The sequence below is a fragment of the Polypterus senegalus genome, chromosome 13, assembly GCF_016835505.1.
Source record: "Polypterus senegalus isolate Bchr_013 chromosome 13, ASM1683550v1, whole genome shotgun sequence".
Taxonomy (NCBI): Eukaryota; Metazoa; Chordata; class Cladistia; order Polypteriformes; family Polypteridae; genus Polypterus; species Polypterus senegalus.
The window spans coordinates 22824479-22830478 of NC_053166.1; positions in this window are offsets into that span (position 1 = coordinate 22824479).

Below are 6000 nucleotides of genomic sequence, written 5' to 3' on the forward strand. Positions count from 1 at the left end.
AATTTAGGATTGCCAATGCACCTAACCTGCATGTCTTTGGACTGTGGGAGGAAACCCACGCAGACACGGGGGGAACATGCAAACTCTGCACAGGGAGGACCCGGGAAGCGAACCTGAGTCTCCTAACTGTGAGGCAGCAGCGCTACCCACTGCGCTGCCCATGGATAACATATATATACTCAGCAAAAAAAGAAACGTCCTCTGACTTTCAACTGTTTTTACTTTCAGTAAACTTAATGTGTAAATATTTGTATGAACACTGAAAGAGTCAACACCATAAGACATAAACTAAAAATGTTTCACAATGTGTCCCTGAATGAAGGGAGGCTCAAAATCAAAAGTACCAGTCAGTATCTGGTGTGGCCACCAGCTGCTTGAAGTACTGCAGTGCATCTCCTCCTCATGGACTGGACCAGATTTGTCAGTTCTTGCTGTGAGATGTTACCCCACTCTTCCACCAAGGCACCTGCAAGTTCCTGGACATTTCTGGGGGGAATGGCCCTAGCCCTCACCCTGCGATCCAACAGGTCCCAGACGTGCTCAATGGGATGGAGATCCGGGCTCTTCCACTGCGAGGATAAACAGCTGTCCTTCCTGTCTCCCTGTAGCGCTGTCTTAGGCGTCTCACAGTGCGGACATGGCAATTTATTCAGCAGTGCATGTTAATTAATTGATTATGGTTAATTGAACATGCATGGAAAACATTGTTTAAACCCTTTACAATGAAGATCTGTAAAGTTATTTGGATTTTTAAAACATTATTTTTGAAATACACAGTCCTGAAAAAGGGACGTTTTTTTTTTGCTGAGTTTATATATATATATATATATATATATATATATATATATTTTTTTTACTTTTTATTTATGTTCATCCTGGTTTCCATTCTGCACTTCCATTCTTGACCAATTAGTGGATCTGCCGAAACTTTTTGCAGCCCTTCATCATTTAGTGTTGTTCACCTGGAAGTCTGAATGGCTTGTTTTTGTCACTATAAGGATACAATGAATAGAGCAGACTACACAGTCAGTCATTATCCTACCCACTATATCCTAACACAGGGTCATGGGGGGTCTGCTGGAGCCAATCCTAGCCAGCACAAGGTGCAAGGCAGGAACAAACCCCTGGACAGACTACACAGAATAAGGGAAGATAACAGGAAAACAATAAAAATGAAAGAGTTAACCATTTAAAGCTATAGCAAAATTTAGAAATATTTCTAAATGTCATGTAATGTAAAAATCATACTATTGTGCTTTTTTGAATGCAGAATAAGAAAAGAGAAAAAAAGACCAATGAACTAAATGAGATCAATTATTATCACTTGTTGTGAATCTGGTTGAAGCAAAAACCTGCAGCCACAGTGGGTCCCCAGGGCTGAGTTTGGGAACCACTGGTCTAATGTATCCAAATCCAAATCATATTATGTGGTATCGTCTACTGTTAAATTCTGCTCCGTACTTGTAATATTTTTATACTGTATTGAGGATTTGTCCTGTTCTGTGTATTGTATTGTATTTACCCCCTTTTTTGACGCCCACTGCACGCCCAACCTACCTGAAATGGGGTCTCTCTTTGAATTGCCTTCCCTAAGGTTTCTTCCATTTTTTTCCCCTACAAGGGTTTTTTTCCGAGAGTTTTTCTTTGTCTTCCTAGAGAGTCGAGGCTGGGGGGCTGTCAAGAGGCAGGGCCTGTTAAAGCCCACTGTGGCATTTCTTGTGTGATTTTGGACTAAACAAAAATAAATTGCATTGTAGGGGTCCTCAGTCACAGTCCTGGAGAGCCACAGTGGCTGCAGGTTTTTGTTCACACCCAGTTGTTTAAGTAGAAGTCAATCCTCACCAATAACAGTTAACTTCTTCTCAGTTCATTATTAAATCACAGACTTTTTTTTTCCTTTCTAAAGATAACATTTATCATCCAAATGATTGGGAGCCTAAAACGGATGAGTTCTTCACTTTCTATTCAGTTTCCTTCTGAGTACTTAATTACACTAAATAATAAGTGAGGAATACACACGGGTGGAAATGGAGACAAGCTCGATGGAGAACTGCAGGCTGCTTTGTCAGTTGTATCTTATTGCTAATAAGGAGCAGTTAAGACAATGAATACAACTGTTTAATAAGACTAAAATAAGCAATTAAGGCTTTAAGTGAGACAAGTAAAACGAATCATTAAGATGTCACTTGAGCAATACGAGCTTCATCAGCAGAGAATTATTTCACATGAAGCAATCCGGTTGGAACAAAAACTTGCAGCCACTGCGGTCCTCCAGCACCGATGTTGCTCAGCCCTGACTTAAAGGGACCGAATAATAAATAGCAAATGCATTAAATTAAGCTAATTAATAGAACAAACTAGTCACTTATTAAGGAGATGGTTAGAATGAAAACCTGCAACAACAACAACAACAACGTTTATTTATATAGCACATTTTCATACAAAAAAATGTAGCTCAAAGTGCTTTACAAAATGAAGAATAGAAAAATAAAAGACACAGTAAGAAAATAAAATAAGTCAACATTAATTAACATAGAATAAGTAAGGTCCGATGGCCAGGGTGGACAGAAAAAACAAAACAAAAAAAAAAAATCTGCAGGGATTCCAGACCACGAGACCGCCCAGTCCCCTCTGCAGCCACTGTGGCTCTTCAGGATTGGAGTTGGCCACCCCATTTCGACTGCCTTGACTGTATAGGGTGGTCCAGATGTAATTATGCAATTTTCATTATGCTATATCTTATTAAGTTTATTACATAGAGAATTCACAAAAAATTCTTTTTGTTGCCGATAAATGGCAGAAAACCAGTGAATTGATTCAATGTAAGTCCATTTTCGTTTATTACAAGATATTTCGAACAATTCTTTTGTCTTGTATTGTTTTCCTGCATTGCATTAAAAGTTGCATAATTAGATATGGACCACCCTATACACAAAGATCCAGCCACTTTTTATTTTGGTGCCTTTGAGTTAAAAGCGACTCAGTTATTATATGTTGACAAAAGAGCTCAAGGTTTTGTGTGAAGTACTTTGTTATATGGGTGAACCAAAGTGTTGTGCTGCAGTATATAAACTGCTTTGACAAATGCAAGAACTTAAAGACTGTTTCAGGAAATGTGCCAAAGCAATTGAGAAAAATTGTAATTTATTGTGCAGTACAGGTAAGGTAGAACCTTGGAATGTTCCAGTGGTCCCATTATTACCACGGTGTGTTTGACATGACAAAAATGAATTGGTAATGACAAGCAGTCTGTGTCAGAGAAAGCGAGGAACTCCAGTGTCTATCAGGAGCGGGTGTACACTGATGTTTGGACAATGTGGCTAATTGTTTTGATTTTAATGGTTTGCACAATGTTGAATGTACTTTACATTTTGGTGGCACTGTCTAATTCATAGGTGGAATTATTTACTTTTGAGCCACAAGTTAAACATTTCGGGCAAGGCCAAAACTACTGTGGTGCAATGGGCCCGGAGTTAGGTGAGCCAACCTGCGGTTAAGGTTTTTAAATTTTATTTAGAAAACAAGTGAGCAAAATGGACGTAAGCAGAGAGGTCATCTGTAGAACAAATAACCGTTTCATTGCATGTAGGGTGTTTTTTTACTTTCTGTATATAAAGTATAGAGAAACTATTGTAATCGTCCAAAGATTCAATGTCGAGATTTTGATGAATCTCAACCTTTGAGACATCCCTGAGTCTGAAAATACCATTTTTGGAATAATGTCTGACTGTGCGCGTGTGTAAACACGATAACTTGAGTATTTCACTTCGGTCAACCAAATTTTGCATACAAGTATTAGGTACAAAACATAGCTTTCTATCAACTTTTGGGCTATTTCCATTAACTGGAAGTGGTGCTTTACCTGTTATTCAGGCAGCTGCAGAGTCTGATTTATTTAACTTTACTTTTATAATAATTGTTCAATATATTATTAATTTGATTTGTTGTTGATGGTTCTTTAATGCACATAATATAAAAATATAATTATTGTCTTGCGGCTTACTCTTCAAATATTCATCCCCAGAAAGTCTAGAGGCGACCTCTCCCAATTTTTTATGTAGTAGTCATATTAATTTGGTACATTTTAGATTGGTGAAACTTTAGGTAGAACTTTATTTAACCCAATGGGAATTTGACTTTATACAGAAGCTTGTTAAATAAATAAATACATAAATGGATAGATACATAAAGTTTTTTATATATATATATATATATATATATATATATATATATATATATATATATATATATATATATATATAGGCAATTACAATGATTTTCGGAATATATAAAGTCAGCATCGGAATATATAAAGTCATTCCTGAATATATAAATTTAAATTCAGATTATATTGATATTGATTGAAACGACTCAGGCACATTTTTTGTAAACTCAATGAGTTCCTAATACAACGTAATGAAATAAGTTAACAAAAACTTCTTCAGAAAAATATTTTAAAAAAGAAAATAAACCACTGTTAAGTTAATGTATTCAAAATGATGTATGTGCCCGGCATTTTGAACACTATATTTATTTATTCTTTTTGTATGAGCTCATTTTTGGACGAATCTTACAAGCCCGATCGACTCTGAGTGGCTTCTGTCGAACGTTTACCCTTCATTAGTACCAGTGAAATGACAAGCACGGCAATTAGAGAACATTTGATGAAACTAGACCATTTTATTTATATTATATTCGGGAATGATTTTATATACTCGGACGCTGACTTTATATATTCAAGTTTTGACTTTATATATTCCGGATAAATTCCGGTGCTGACTTTATATAATTATGCTTTGACATTATACTGTATATTCGGGAATGACTTTATATAATCAGGCTTTGGTGTTATATATTCCGAAAATCATTATACTAGCCTGTTTGGCACCCCATAATATATATATATATATATATATATATATATATATATATATATATATATATATATATATATATACACCACACACACACACTGTGGTCTGAACGTAAACCAGAATGACTAAAACAGACGAAAATTTTAAAACCAAAAAAAAAGAAAACTTCTGTTACCACAAGGTTTTCAAATAAAACACTGTGATCAGGAAAGCGCTGGTGTGTAAATGTTTTTTCAATCAGACTTTTTCCATCCAAATTGTGCCTCCACTATTGGTTAATACTTGACCCGTGGCCTTGAAACACGGAAGAATGCTTGTTTGGGTGCCGCTGTTGTTGAGGTCGATGCCGAAGTGTATATCGGGTAATGAGAGACTCTAAGAACATTAAACTAAAATTAGAAAACTGGCTCAAGCAGTGCAGGTACCACTGAGTGCCAAACCCAGTCGGCAGACGACGATTCCGAGTGTAGCACCAACTTAACGCGTATATCCACCAAACCTGCTCATCCTGGCGAAGATGAGAAAACTTGAGTATTTAATTAATGATAGGTTGTAGGAATAAATCTGATCTGAACGATTGTTTGACCGTGCCAGACTTGAAAACCAACATCACCAGAACAGATATAGTGAACCGATGAAGTACAGAAACTCGGTGGGCCTTTGCACCGACTAATTGTTTTCGCAAGGTGGACTCTCACAATATATGCCAAGGTGCTCGACTTACAGTATACACTAATGATTATGTGGTCAAACAACACATTTAAATCCTGTGCAGCTCGCATGTATGATAAATTATTCAGAAATATAGCACAGCTGCAAGCTGTTGGCTTAATTCATACAAGCCGGGTTGCTGGCGAAGAGGGCCAATGGATTTTTTACTCGTGTTTTATTATTCGTATCTTTTTATCTTGTTTTAATGTTTTTAACTTATTTGGTCCACGGAAATTTTTTACTGGCATTGCCCTGTCCGTGTGTTACGGAGGTATTGAATAATTTGACTTAACTTATGATCTCATTTATTCTTTAAACGAAGTTCTTTATAACAAGGGCAGTCGCCAAAGTTTGTCCGGTAAGAAGATTCAGAAAGAGATGTCCAAATAATTATTTATTAAAGTACAAATCAATG